The sequence below is a fragment of the Myxocyprinus asiaticus genome, chromosome 7 (assembly GCF_019703515.2).
Source record: "Myxocyprinus asiaticus isolate MX2 ecotype Aquarium Trade chromosome 7, UBuf_Myxa_2, whole genome shotgun sequence".
NCBI lineage: Eukaryota > Metazoa > Chordata > Actinopteri > Cypriniformes > Catostomidae > Myxocyprinus > Myxocyprinus asiaticus.
Window position 1 is genome coordinate 22,204,953 of NC_059350.1, and position 16,429 is coordinate 22,221,381.

The 16,429-nt window shown below is 41.4% G+C and overlaps 1 pseudogene; it reads right to left on the reverse strand.

The window, feature by feature from the left end:
• Positions 1–16,429, reverse strand: part of LOC127444318 (dehydrogenase/reductase SDR family member on chromosome X-like) — a 94,537-nt pseudogene that overhangs the window by 27,016 nt on the left and 51,092 nt on the right.

The window sequence follows — 16,429 nt, forward strand, 5'->3', positions numbered from 1 at the left end:
CAACTATAATAAGCCTAATTTACACAGAAAGGTGTTTGAGCTGCAAAGACTGACAATGACTTAATATAAATACTTATGTATTATTATTTATATTTATTGTGCGATTTCAGTGCATTTTTTTGCCAGATTAAATTGTAGTGATGTCCGATTCTTGAACAAATCATCCTTTTGAGCCGATTCTCAGCAAGTAATCTGTTGTGCCAGTTCACAAAAATGAAATTTAGGTCTGGGTTGATGATGCAAGATGCACAGCTGAAGTAAATGTACTGGCTATGCAGCACACTCAAAAAGAACCGAATGAGCCGGTCTCAATGACTGTCGAATTTTTACCGGATTACCGAGGACTTGCTATGTGTTGAGATGTTAATGGCAGTAGCCAAATAAAACATTTATATACCTACAGATGTTTGTTTCTGTGATATTTTTGAATTATTTGCAAATGTTTGCAAATGAAGGTCTTGAGACTTAAGTAGGCATTTTTCTCAATGACGTTACTAATAAAGGCAGGTGGAATCTGGACCAATCAGACACACAATTATTCAATATTTAATGAATAATCCAACAGACGTCTCAAGACTGTAACAAGCAAAGGTCCAAGTAGGCCCAAGCAGACTCCGAGATGTCTGCTCTCCCACTAATCATTATCTGCTCTTACTCCCCTTTTGCTGACACTGGTCCAGCAACTAGTGGACCTCAGAGACATTCCAGGTGGGGGAAGGTAGCCACATGCAAAAGCAAAGGAATGTGGGGAAAGTTACTCACTCCATTCCCCCATAGGATAGACACATAAAGCCCATAAAACAGACTTTTCTTCATTAATTTATAGAAAAACTATTCTATAAATGAACATGCATATCCTCAGGACATTGTGTGTATGATTATTACTGTCCCATATAGTGTCTTTTGTACTGTATACCGTTTTGTGCATGCTTTATGACAGAGCCACTAGATAATGTAAAATTATTGGTATCATGCTTCCTATCAAATGAATCCTTGTGTGATGCCCTAAACATTGGAGTATAGCACCCCCTTATAGCATGCATTGTATGCTTGTTATATTAATCAGAACATAAAGGGGCACAAACTGCTAGCTTACTCCAATCATGCAAATGAGTCAGCTTCCAAACAAAGGAACTTTTCCCGCTGGAAAATTGCACCTTTCTCATTGGTCAAGCCAAATTCGAGAGGAGTGACCTCCCTCAGGAGTTAAAGGGCACTGTCGGAGTGACCTCCCTCTCTCTCTCTTCCCTCCTCTCTTTCTCCCTTCTGCTCATGGTTGCTGCTCGTGTGGGACCGGAAACACTGCGAGGTCGCAGGCCGGCAGGCCTCAAACACATCAAGCCACGTGTAACTTCCTCGACCATAACAGAGTCAAACTAACACCGCAAGTTCATCATCATTTCTTAATTCAACACGGATGAAATTGATTGCAACTTCAACACCATCGACTCAAGGAACCATCAAGACTTTCTCCTGAGACTGAATCCGGGCGCTCTCTCAACCACCAAGGCATTGCAAGTATCGTACAATTAACTAACTAAACAGAGGTTTAGTAAAAGTTGTGAACCCCTTTGTTAACAAAGGTGCTTTGAAGTAAGAAACTGATGGTTCTTTCAGGTGGTTAAATTACTATTTTCATAGCTTCATTCCCCTGTTCTGTTCCTGTTTCATTCACTTTCACTTTTCCATTTCTAATGTATGCATGATTTGTGTGTATGTGTTTGTTTAGATTAGTTATGTGTTCGTTATTTAGTTAAATAAAGCTTTTGTGCACATTCTTGCAAGTTGATTCTGGTCTGCTTGTAAATCAACGTCAATTTAACGATTTGATCACAGCTACATGCTAAGAGTTATTTTTCTGTGGCCACGAAAAATATCCTTTCTGAGAATTGATAGACGATCATTACTGAGTGTTCGCTGGACGAACAGATTAATTGATTGTAATGTTAATTCAGCTACATCCAAGTTAATTATATTAACTGATCCAAATGTTTATAATTGATTATAATGAGTTATGATTCATTATTCATATTCCTCTTTTAAAGATAATTTGACTGTGGTATATTTCGATAAATAATCTCATCCCTGTTTTTAAAAGATTTCACTTCAAAGCTGTACCTAAATATGTGTAATATTATTTTCAATAAGCCATGAGAATAATATTACTCCAATAAGAGAATTAATCATAATTCCCTTTAAAAGCTAATTAAAGCTAATTCCTTACAATAGAAATTGTGAGCGGATACAATGAGATGTTGTATTATGATTTTAATGGTGGAGAATTGTATTCAGACAAATAATCTAATTATTTGTCATTTATCTAATTTATAATGGTTGTCCAACATGATAATTATAAATTTCCTTACATAATAATGTAGAATAAGGACAGTTTAATTAAATTCCTAGCTCACACATACTGTTTCCCTACATATAATGGTGGAGGTACGCGGGCACTTTAACCCGTCCTGTGTACATTTACACTACCAAATTCGCTACACTTATGAATTACTGGACCTGTCACTGAACCAAAGAACCCATTTGAAATGAAGGAATCAAACCTACACACTGAATTGAAAGTCAATTTTTTGGTCATGTCCGACTCAAGAACCGAATGAGCCAGTTTCACGAATTGTCGAAGTTTGCAGAGGATTACCGAGGACTTGCAAAGCATTGAGATGTTAATAGTATCCAAATAAAACATTTATAAAACCAACAGATGTTTCTTTCTGTTATTTTTTAATCATTTTAAAAATATTTGCAAATGAAGGTCTTGAAAATAAAGTAGTCATTTTTACTCGATACTAATACAAATTATTAATAACATATTAGTTTTCTAGTTGTATTTGTATTTTTTTATTAGACTTAATGAATTGTGTAGCTAACTGTGATGGACATTTTCAAGAAACTGAATTTCATTAACGTATGTATCAGCAACAGCATACTAAAATGACACTAATGCAGATAACTAGTAGCCTGACACCGAGTTCGAAATGAATGAGTTGGACTCATACAGGCAGGTGGCTCATACGAGTTACTAGACCGGTTATTGAACCAAAGAACTCGTTCAAAATGAAGGAATCAAACCTACAGGCAGAATCGAAAGCCAGCTCTTTGGTCGTGTTTGACTACAAAAGAATTGAAAGAGCCGGTCCCACAAACTGTCGAAGTTTGCCGAGGATTACAGATGAGCTGCTGATACTATGAGCATGCGTGTACCGCGGACATGAACGAGCCTGGGGTGAACTGTACTTTTCTTTAATGGCAATCAAAACATACTGGAAATGTGCAAAAACTTTTCAGTCGAGAGATGTAAATGAATTGTACTATTGTTTATTGTGCATGCAGATTATAATTTAAATTGTTATAAGTTGAATCATGGTTTCTGGTGAGTTGATTAAGACTAGTTTATTCTCTTTATAAAATATAAACTTACCCAAGTTGTAATCAATATCAGTTGTATTCGAAATGCAGGATCACAGAATGAAACACTGATGACAATAAACGGCATTATTATTATAACTTAATTTAATAAAAAGGTAATAATCAGCAATATGCATTCACATATGGCTTTATTTAAATGTTTAAGCGAGAAAACCATGTGCTAGAGACCTGCTAGAGAAGTCATTACATGATGACGTAAAAGAACCGCTGAATCGGTTTTGAACCAATTCATGGAAACGAACTGTCCGAAAGAACCAGTTCATGGAAATAAATCGGACTGCCCATCACTATTAAACTGGATTTTGGGTGCTTAGTAAATAAGATGCAGGTTTTTGTGCTGAAATATTGTACAAAGCGGTTTATTGAATTCGCCCCTTTATATATATATATATATATATATTTTTTTTATTAAACTAAACAGACTCATGCTGTAAAGTGCAGCCCTTAAACCTAATGCATCCAAATTTAATCGATCCATAATCAAATGTCCAAAATCCAAACTCTCAAGAGAGAATCAATGACCCCTGGCACTCCGTTGATCATATAGCGTTCTGTACAACCGGAGCACTAGAGGGATCAAACATTGAACTTTCCACATCATTAAACCCTCAATGAAGTAATACAAATGCATTTGTCCATCAGTTGCCATCAAGGGGGGAGTCTGTGTGTGTGTGTGTGTGTGTGTGCCAAAGAGAACAAATGAGAAAAGGGGACTGTGAATTATTAATTTATCCTGTTATGGAGAGGACAGTGTGTGACTGTTCCTGTCATTTTGAGACACTCCCTGGGGCAGGCTTCTAAATAAAAGTCATTCAGTTAAAACAAACCCTAAGGCTCTCAGGAGGACACAGACAAGGCATGTCCAACAGAGTGAGATAAGGAGGGCGCAGGAGATTTTAGGTTGAGAAACAAAATGTACAGCTCTTTAAAATAAAAGCCCAAATACACTGCATAAAACTGCATAGGTTTATTTATGAATAAACCATGAAAAAGTACACTATATTGTTACAAAAATGTTGCTTTGATTTAAGAGGTAGAAGGAAAAAAAATCACCTATTATAAAGCCCAATTTGGAGAGGAATAGTTTTTCTCCATATTTTTCCTTCGTTGAAAACAGAAACAAAACCTAAATGTTTTGTTTCGCTGCCTGGAGCGCCTTCATTATGGATTTAGATTATTTTGCCAACTTATGGGGTCAAATAACAGTTCTGACATCCCACATAACATAAAAAGAAAACTAAATCAATAACGAGATTCTGATCACGGACTGCCCAGAACAGCTACTGCAGTAGCAGTGTCAGATATGAAACTCACCTTGATAAATTTCTTCCTTTAATTATAAACATAATGTTATAATTATAATCACTTATACCACAGGCATGTTGAATGCTTGATTCTAATTGGTTGATGAACATTCTAAGGTGTGCATTTATTTTTCATATAACACACGGCTATGAAGTAGTTCTAGGTCTTGATCGCATAACGGAGGGGGGGCGTTAGTTTACAAATGGGGGCATTTATCACTCATAATAATCAAATCTATCGTCAAGTACTTCTTTGCATTAAAACATTTATCTAGATTTTGAGTATATCAGTTGGTTCGCAATTATACAGGTTGGTATGCATTTGTACCACGGTTCATCTGATTTTGAAGTCTAGCGACACATCTGAAGTATCTGGTTTAGCAGCGTCAAATACACAGGCAGAGGCACAACCTCAGCTAATACACCTGTAAGGCTCTGTAAATGGATACGGCTCAATGGACAGAGCAGTGCGAGTGCAAAGAATGTGCGTTTTTACACGTAGACCGGTCTCGAGCTCTTAAACTCGCAGCTTTGTGAGAATCAGTAAGAAGTGGAAACCATTTGAATTCGGCACAGAATTCTACATCACCACCCTTGAATTTAATAAAGTAACACTAACTGTACTTTAGGCAGAAATAGATTGATAATAAATATTATCATTTTACTACTTCAGCTCTTAAATTTGTCATAGGCAACATTAGGGGAGTGAGGGAATATAATAACTTTAAATATTAAAATAACTTTTTGTATTTATTGTTTTTACATGTGTTTAGAATAGGTCTACTGTATATAATTTTAAAAATGCTATAGTTTGTTTTTTAGAAATCATGTTACATCTAACCGTGGTAGTGAAGAAGATTCATTTTTCCATGTGCTTGCTTACTATGGTCTTGTTACAAACACCACTGTTAAAACTATAAAAATAAATCATTGATGAATAAATTAACATTTTCAAAAGGGAAAATGCAAAATACATTATTTTTATAAGATGAAATAGAAATGTGTATATCCTTAAAAACAGGGGGCTGGTAGGGGGGCGTTCATCAAAAAAAGACCACTGATCTATATGATAGTGTACTTCTAAACAATAACTACGTTTCCATTCAAGGATTTTTTAGAGCATCAAAATAAAGCTGATGGAAATGCAAATTATCGCTAAAATTTCACAAGTGACCACATAATATTTTTCCGTTTAACTCTAGCACATAAACTCAATGTCGATACATCAAATGTCGCGAAAAACTGGTTTTGAAACACATTTTGTGGAGAAAATTGGCATTAATGAAAAAATATAGTGTCACATGACAGAATTTACCCCAATCGTTAGTCTGTGTTAATCATGATGACGGTATACATCCTTGAAGGCCAATTTATTGTACATGATTATGGATTGATCTTAACGGCATAGCACAGATCTGATGCTGCAAACATGACACTTCCAGGAGTGCCAACACAAATATCTCATCTCATGCACATCGACAAGTGCACGGAGAACAATTTAATGGCCACTGTTTGCGATTAATTTAATCCATCCGTAAAGTTGCTTTTCCACACCATTCAAAATAATAGACGGCAGTCATGGAATTAGCCCACAATACAAAAAAAAAACAAACATATAATTTCAATGCACAAAGATGTTTTAAGTAAGGAATAATTGACAACGGACCGTTGAATTGTTTAGAAATAATGCACACCGGAGGTGGTAATACGGTCATGACGTGCAGCGGAGTCCCTAAATATGAAAAATAAATACACAATGCTAGGAGAAAAGAATAAGTGTGCTTTCCCCTTCTGTCACTCACTCGACAATGTGTCGATGAAGTGACACTAGGGGTCGCTCCTGGGAGCCCCAGACATCTCTGATCTTTGAGAAAAGGCCAATGTGAATTGGCGAGTGGAATTTGCATGCCACTCCCCCAGACATACGGGTATAAAAGGAGCTGGAATGCAACCACTCATTCTGATTTCTTCTTCGGAGCCGAGTGGTTGTGTTCATTCAAGCTGAACTACTACTGGTCCAGTCATCTCTCTTGCTCCCACGAGCTGTTGGTCTTACGGCACATTATAGCGGTTCTCCCCCTCTTGCACCGGCATTGTGCTGAGTACATCCCTGGGTGCTTTAACAGCGAGAAAAAAAAAGAGTATATTTTCTCTCTAAAAGAGAATATTTCCAACTAAAAGAGTGGCACTCATGAAAGCGTCTTTTTCAAGATTCCGCTTCTGACGGCCACGATCGCTGTATCTCGTGTTTGGGTGCTTCCCACGCGGAGACATTGTTCGTGGATGGTTCATGTCCTCATTGTGAGAACATGACCATGGCTATGTTGCAGTCGTGGTTTTCTTTCATCAGAAAGGTCCTTCTACCTACGGGTATGAGTCGGTTAGCACTGGGGGTGATTTGGGGACTTCAATGGGAGCTTCTCCGCCGGGTAACCCCCCACGGACCTCCCATTCCCCTGCATGCTCGTATGCCCCGGCCGGGTTCTGGGATGAGACTGCGGCATGGGGCATATGGCATCCTCAGCGGCGGTCACGCCGCTCGGGTTGATGCATATGAGACCGCTTCAGCACTGGCTCCAGACTCGAGTCGCGAGACGGGCATGGCGCCACGGCACACACCGTGTGCTCGTCACGCAGGTCTGTCGCTGTCTGTTCAGCCCTTGGTCCGGCCTAGCGTTCCTACAGGCAAGAGTTCCCTAGGGCAGGTCTCCAGGCACGTTGTGGTTATGACGAATGCATCCAAGCGTGGCTGGGGCACTCTGTGCAATGGGCACGCAGCCGCCAGCCCTTGGACTGGTCCTTGACTGTGTTGGCAGTATTGCTCTCCCTGCGGAGGCTTTTGCCTTTGATCCAGGGTAAGCACGTGTTGGTCCAGATGGACAACATGGCGACGGTGCGTACACCAACTGCCAAGGGGGTCTATGCTCTCATCGAATGTCGCAATTCGCCCGCCGTCTCCTCCTTTGGAGTCAGCAGCGGCTCAAGTCACTGTGAGCCACTAATATCCCGGGCAACCACAACAGCACAGCAGATGCGCTGTCACGGCAGGTCACACTCAGGGAAGAGTGGAGACTCCACCCTCAGGTGGTCCAGCTGATCTGGAGTCGATTCGGTCAAGCGTATGTGGACATGTTCGCTTCTCGGGAATCCTCCCACTGCCCGCTCCCCTCGGCACAGATGCGTTGGCACACAGCTGGCCCCTGGGGCTGTGCAAGTATGTGTTTCCCCCAGTGAGCCTACTTGCACAGACGTAGTGCACGGTCAGGGAGGACAAGGAGCAGGTCATCCTAGTGGCACCTTATTGGCCCACCCGGACTTGGTTCTTGGACCTCACACTCCTCGTGACAACCCCCCCCCCCCACGACGGATTCCCCTGAGGAAGGACCTTCTTTCGCAGGGACAGGGTACCATCTGGCAACCACGACCAGACCTCTGGAATCTCCATATCTGGCCCTTGGACGGGATGCGGAAGACTTAAGTGGCCTACCACCGGCAGTGGTAGACACGATCACTCAGGCCAGGGCTCCCTTGACAAGGTGTCTGTATGACCTGAAGTGGTGTCTGTTCACTAAGTGGTGTTCTTCTAGACGCGAAGACCCCTAGAGATGCGCAGTTGGATCAGTGCATTCCTTTCTGCGGGAGAGGCTGGAGGGGCGGATGTCCCCCTCCACCTTGAAGGCATATGTAGCCGCTATATCAGCACATCACAATGCAGTTGACGGTAAGTATTTGGGGAAGCACGACTTGATTGTCAGGTTCCTGAGAGGCGCGAGGAGGTTAAATCCCCCCAGACCGAACCTCGTTCCCTCGTGAGACCTCTCCGTGGTCCTTCGAGGTCTATGGGGAGCTACATTTGAGCCCCTAGAGTCAGTAGAGTTTAAGGTGATCTCTTTGAAGACTGCCCTCCTCACGGCGCTCACCTCCAACAAGAGGGTAGGGGACCTGCAGGCGTTCTCTGTCAGCGAACTGTGCCTGGAGTTCGGCCCGGGTGACTCTCACGTGATCCTGAGACCTCGACCGGGCTATGTGCCCAAGGTTCCCACGACCCCGTTCAGGGATCAGGTGGTGAACCTGCAAGTACTGCCCCAGGAGGAGGCAGACCCAGCCTTGGCATTGCTGTGTCTGGTGCATGCTTTGCGCATCTACTTGGATCGCACGCAGAGCTTTAGAAGCTCCGAGCAGCTCTTTGTCTGCTTTGGGGGACAGCGGAAAGAAAGCGCTGTCTCCAAGCAGAGGATTGCCCACTGGGTCATTGACGCCATCGCTGTGGACCCTGGATGTCCTTCCTCCTTAGCCCCTAGAAACTCGCTGCCGGCCCAGTATGTGTGCTAATTAGGCCCTGTACTGGGGTAGGCGCTCCACATGCACTGGTAACCCCATTGGCAACCCCATGTGATGTATTTTCTGCAAAATGATTTCCCCGTTGGTAAACCGCATCTTCCTTGGGCAGACGCCCCTCTGCCCCGGGTCACCATGTCTATAGTAACTCCTCCCCCCTCGGGTAGGACCTACCACAGGACCCTTCCACATGATGTGCTTCCGACTAGACCCTCTGGGTGGGGTGTGGTCTCCGTGGTGTCCTCCTCTTTGGAGGGACACCCCCCCGACATGGACCTTATATGGCCCCTAGCTGAACGATTTCATTCCTTTTGGGGAGAAAAAAAAGAGAAAAGGCTGGGCTGGCTGGGACTCATTTTTTTGTGCAGTCGACTTGTCCCTGAGGTGCAGGGGACCATTTGATGCCCACAAGAGCGATGGGGGAGATTACATGTTAGCCGGATGCACTGGCTACGAGGCACACAGAGGTCTCCCCCTTTCGCCCCGCTAGTCCACGTAACACTGTTCAGTAGTCGTGGCGTTTTGTATAGGGACCTCAGTGCAAAACCTGAATGAGTGGTTGCATTCCATCTCCTTTTATACCCGTATGTCCGGGGGAGTGGCATTCAAATTCCACTTGCCAATTCTCATTGGCCTTTTCTCAAAGATCAGAGATGTCTGGGGCTCCCAGGAGCAACCTCTAGTGTCATTCATGTTTCCTCCATCAGGGAACAGAGGTTATGACAGTAACCAAGAAGTTTTTGGAACACTAACATATAGCCCAATTCTATAAAATAATTGTTTAGCTTACTTTTGAAAAAATGCAAGCAAAATTCCCTGTATTAAATAAAATAAATTAGCCTACCAAATGAAGCATTAAATAAAATAATTAAATTTACGCATTTGGCAGACGCTTTTATCCAAAGTGACTTACAATGCACTTATTACTGGGACAATCCCCCCAGAGCAACCTGGAGTTAAGTGCCTTGCTCAAGGACACAATGGTAGTGGCTGTGGGGATTGAACCAGCAATCTTCTGATTACCAGTTATGTGCTTTAGCCCACTACACCACCACCACTTTTAATGTATAACTAATTACCAAATGAAAAAAAGAATATTTTTAGACCTATATATGCTGTTTCTTTACACAAATTTAAATTAGCCTCACCCTGTTCTGTAGATGAAAAAAGTTGGCTGAATGACATTCTCAGAATGTTCTAAAAACTTTTAAGGCTATAAAGTATCAGAACTATTTATCCAATGCTGAGTTCACTTTCAGAAAACTAGATTTTGAAAATGTTAAAACTTCTAAATATTTTAAATCTAACCCTCTTTACCTCGGATCAAATTTGCTGAGCTTCTTCAGAAAATGTAAATTGCATTATGACGCTAATATTTATTTTAGATGAAGTTCAGTTGGTCGTTAAAAGTTGCTGGACAAATATGCAAGACATAATGCAATTGAGATGGCAATGCTTTAGATTAGATGATTGTTCAAAATAGCCTATTGAATGTAAGGAATGTATCATATGTAAACCCTGATATTACACCGCATCAATTTTGCTTTAATAGCTGTGCACACAGCATATAGGCCTACACATCGATCGATGGTCTTTACACTAAGAATAAAAGTTTCCCCCACTACTTGGTGCAGGTTGCCAGCTTGAAGAGGGCCATGATGATTCACTTTCAGGTTGGAACTGGTAGCAACCTGCGATAGGCGCAACATCAGGACCAATATAAGAAGGGTAACAGCTCCCTTTTGACTGCAATTCAGTCGTCTGATTGCATTTATTTGTGAAATTAAAATGACAGTAAGCTGTCTAATTTCAATGAATTGTCTAAATACTCTCCCCATTTTACCAAAACTTCGGAGGAAAAAATATTAGGGACATCTGGGAGGCAAAAGGTACACAATTAGCAATATACACACATTTCAGTATGGAAACGGCTTAAGGGCAGATTTCTTTTGCGATAATCCAAAACTTATGGAACAAAGTGTTTTTTAGGCATGACATCATCACGCACACCATTTTTATCGATAAAAGGCCATTTGAATGGAAACAGGTAGAAGATGGCAAATTTTGCAAACTTTTTTTTACGCATTTTCACTTTGTCGATAACAAAATGTGAAAATGAAAAGTGGATGGAAACTAGGCTACTGACAGCATTTGTTTTCAGAAGATGAAAGAAGATAAAAAAATCTGCAGTCTTTCTCTTCCAGCTAAAACGACTCAGGAACACCCATTACGTCACACAGAGGTTAAGAAACCTTGTCTAATCAAATGCTTTCTAGAATTAAAACGCACCCTCCCCCATAATATGTTCAGTGCATCTGGATGTGTTCTAACTGCCACTGATAATGCCATCACAGGGAACTTTGAAGGGAGCACAATCAATGCTGTAGGGTCATTCCAAACAGATTTTCCAATAAGAATCGCTTAAAAAGTGAGTTATGACTGACCGTTATCACCTTTCAACCATCTGAAGCTCTCACAATGGAGGGTAATTGTCTTTGAAGGGAATCAGAATCAGAATCAGCTTTATTGCCAAGTATGCTTACACATACAAGGAATTTGTCTTGATGACAGGAGCTTCCAGTGTACAATAATACAAAAACAATACAAAAACAGCAGCAAGACATAGATAATAATAAAAAATAAAAAATAGTTATACACATACGTACATACACACACAGACACACACATACATACATACACACATACCCATACGTAGTGCAATCTAATACAAATCTGTTATCTGTTATGTACAGTGCAAATACAAATTTGTTATGTACAGTGCAAATGTTTTTTTTTTTCCTGGAGGAATGAAATGGCAGAAGAGGTAGGATTTGTTTGATAAATATAAAAAAGACTAAACTGTGTTTTGCACATAGTTATTGCTCAATGGGGCAGTTTAACTGTTCATGAGATGGATAGCATGAGGGAAAAAACGGTTCTGGTGCTCAGAGCTCTGAAGCGTCAGCCAGAAGGCAACAGTTAAAAAATGTAGTGGGCAGGGTGAGTGGGGTCCAGAGTGATTTTTCCAGCCTTTTTCCTCACTCCAGAAGTGTATAGTTCTTGAATGGGGGGGGGGGGGGGGGGGCAACCAATAATCCTCTCAGCAGTCTGAATTGTCCTTTGTAGTCTTCTGATGTCTGATTTCATAGCTGAACCAAACCAGACAGTTATTGAAGTGCAGAGGACAGACTCAATGACAGCTGAGTAGAACTGTATCAGCAGTGCCTGTGGCAGGTTGAACTTCCTTAGCTGGTGAAGGAAGTACAACCTCTGTTGGGCCTTTTTCACAATGGAGTCAATGTGTGTCTCCCACTTCAGGTCCTGTGAGATGGTAGTGGCCAGGAACCTGAATGACTCCACTGCTGCCACAGTGCTGTTTAGAATTGTGAGGGGGGACAATGTTGGGGTGTTCCTCCTAAATACCACAATCATCTCCACCATTTTGAGCGTGTTCAGCTCAAGGTTGTTTTGACTGCACCAGACAGCCAGCTGTTCAACCTCCCTTCTCTATGCAGACTCATCATCATCTCAGATGAGGCCGATGACAGTGGTGTCGTCTGCAAACTTCAGGAGCTTGACCGATGGGTCCTTGGCGATGCAGTCATTGGTGTAGCGAGAGAAGAGTAGTGGGGAGAGCACACATCCCTGAGGGGCACCAGTGCTGATTGTACAGGTGCTGGAAGTGAGTTTCCTCTGTCTCACAAGCTGCTGCCTGTTCGTCAGAAAGCTGGTAATCTACTGACAGATAGACATGGGAACAGAGAGTTGGTGTAATTTATTCTGGAGTATAGCTGGGATGATGGTGTTGAAAGCTGAACTGAAGTTCACAAAAAGGATCCTTGCATATGTCCCTGGTCTGTCCAGATGTTGCAGGATATGATGCAATCCCACGTCGACTGCATCGTCCACAGACCTGTTTGCTCGATAAGCAAACTGAAGGGGATCTAGAAAGGGTCCAGTGATGTTCTTCAGGTGGGCCAACACCAGTCTCTCAAATTATTTCATGACCACAGACGTTAGGGCGACAGGTCTGTAGTCATTAAGTCCTGTGATTTTTGGTTTCTCTGGGACAGGAATAATGATTGAGCGTTTGAAGCAGCATGGGAATTCACACTGCTCCAGTGATCTATTGAAGATCTGTGTGAAGATAGGGGCCAGCTGGTTAGCACAGGATCGAAGACACGCTGGTGAGACACCATCTGGGCCTGAAGCTTTCCTCGTCTTTTGTTTCCGAAAGGCGTGGCTCACATCATCTTCACAGATCTTAAGTGCAGGTTGAGTAGCAGGAGGAGCGAGGAAGGGGGTTGCAGGAGGTGTTGGTGTTTGTATGAAGTGAAGGTCAGAGTGGGTGTGGGGTGTGATATTGGGCCTTTCAAATCTGCTGTAGAACACATTCAGGTCGTTAGCCAGTTGTTGGTCCACCACAGGGTAGGGGGTAGAAGATGCAGGGTCAGCTTCTCAGAGTATCTTCTTTTAGCCACTCTGATTTCCTTGTTCAGTGTGTTCCTGGCCTGATTATATAAGACTTTATCCCCACTCTTGTAAGCATCCTCTTTGGCCTGATGAAGCTGCCTGAGCTCTGCTGTAAACCACGGTTTGTCGTTGTTGAACTTTAAATAAGTCCTATTAGGAATGCACATATCCTCACAGAAACTGATATATGATGTAACATTATCTGTGAGCTCGTCCAGGTCTGTGGCTGCAGCCTCAAAAACACTCCAATCCGTGCAATCGAAGCAGGCTTGTAGTTCCCGCTCTGCTTCATTGGTCCATCTCTTTAAAGTCCTTACTACTGGCTTGGATGATTTTAATTACTGCCTGTAGGTTGGAAGAAGATGAACCAGACAGTGATCAGAGAGTCCCAAAGCTGCTCTAGGGACAGAGCGATATGCATCCTTTATTGTTGTGTAGCAATGATCTAGTATGTTCCTGTCTCTGATGGGGCATGTAATGTGCTGTTTGTATTTGGGCAGTTCACGTGTGAGAATAGAGCATAGGGAGGATCGCTATTAAATGGGACGAGCCAATGTGGGAGCTGGATGTGAGAAAGGTGCTGGAGTTCATTTGTATTTTTTGTGCTGCCAGAGGAATGTACAGCACCAGTAAATGTTCTTTATTCTTTACTCTTAGTGTATTGTGATTAAAAACATGGATATGTTATCCTCTTCTCACTTGTTTCTCATTCATCTTGCACAACTGCTCCAGCTTTGTTGTAAGCCAAGACCATGATGTGCTGTGTGCATTTGTGGGATGGTTATGGATTAATGCTGTCAGATCATTGTTCGGTTCTAAAAGTCAGTGGAAAAGCTGATCGGTATTGAGATCGCTTCTCAAGTTTCACCAGTAAGCAGCTCTGATATGGGCAGCATGATGGAAACTGGAATGTGTGGGTGGCTGAAAACAAAGCCTACTGGCTATTTTTTTAAAAAATGGGATGAGTTGTTTGACATGTCCTGCCCCACTTCCTGTTTCAGTAGGAAATACGTCAAAAAACCAAATCGTACGAGACTTATGTCTCTGCATAACAAAAATGGCCTTTTCCCAATCAGTGGGCCTTTTCAAACCATTGAGATTCCCTACTTTCATTGGATAGTTTAGAAATGCCCATCACGGTTTGAGAACGCCCACAGATTGGAAAACACCCATTATTGTTCTGCAGAGACCTTTACTTGAATCGAACTGTGCTCATCAAAGCATTTCACATGGTCTTTAATAAAACAGTTTAGCAACTGAAAAGCTCCAAAAAGAATGGCAATGCTACTGCCCTGCTGAGAAGTGTAGTTACACTAACAGTTTCACGATTTGAAGCGATGTTACAGCTGACGATAGCTGTGACAAACACAGGTAAACACTCACCCGAGCGCTCTATCTCTTGCTATCATCTCTTGCTATCTCTCTCTCTCTCTCTCTGTCTCTCTCACACACACACACATACAAAGACCTTGTCACTTAAAGTGCTTAAAAGCAGCCCAAGCCCTCGTTACTAGTTCTAAAGTGATTCGGGTTGTATCAAAGCAAGACGCTGAATCCACGGTGTAAGAAATAGTTCTTCTCACAAGTGTTTTAGTGACAAAAACTGAAAGATGTCTTGAGGTGTGGAACCATTATTGCTTAATTGTATTGCGGAACATTTATTAACAATTATTTTTCAATAATTCAACAGTCTGTTGTCAATTATTCCTTCCATATACACGTCTAATACAAGTTTATTTCAATAGGTTTTGTGATGCACCCATCTAGAGCACATGACCTTCCGTAAGGCCCACATCCAGACAAATGACATCTTAGTAAAAACTACAGAGATCCCAATTCCGTTTGAATCAGTACATTTGACAAAATCAGTACTAATGGAACTACACCTATGAGACAAAAAGCTGAAAATGAACGCAAGCACAGTGAATTGCTTAAGGTTGATGCAAGTATGTGAATGGCAATAAAACGTAATCATCAAATAAAACAGGACCGCTGAGTGAACGCTACATCTGATCAGTTGAAGTCAATGGCTTTTGCAGGACACAAATAGATTTGTGCATACTGTATAAATCAGTCCAAGCACTCCCATGATCACTCCTTACTCTTTAATTTGACTAACTAAATACACAGTATATGTGCATGTAAGATGACAGATGACAGAAAAGTAGCTCATTATAATCAAAGCATTTAATCAAAGCTCCTCAAATAAAACAAGTTAAATCAGTTAGTCAGGTTTTACAGGGTTTGATGTTGACAAGTAGCTGTAGGTTGAATTCTCATTCGATTCACCCAGCTTTCTTGTGCTGTAATTTATTTTATAACCTTATACTGTGGGTCTGTACATCAAAGCACATGTCCAATTAGTCTCATTTCAAAGCAGGTAGATTAGTCCAGTAACTAACGCTCATGTATGGTCAATAGGACATATTTCCTATTATCCCATATGACTTGGCAATATTTCAATGATCACTCTTTTAAGATACAAATCTGGAGCCAATGAAACACCACGCCTGGCATAAAAATTAGTTTACTAACAAAACTACCAAAAAAAAGATATCATCCAGATAACATCCAGTTAATGTCACCAACTGCAGTGACAAAGCTATAATAATAATTTGAAGGTTATTGTATTGTGAGCTATTTCATCTCAAACAAAGTAATGACGGTACAACTCACTATCGTCTCATATCTTCAAAAACTTAATTTTAAGTTTGTCCCATATTAAATGGATTTCAAATATAAGTTACTAACCTTGAAAAGTGCTCACTAACTATCAGCCTGTCAGATTTCTTTGAGATAACACTAATGATACTCTCTTAAAATCTGATGTTTGCTTCATTTTGATGGAACAGGTTCATATGGCACTTGTTCCC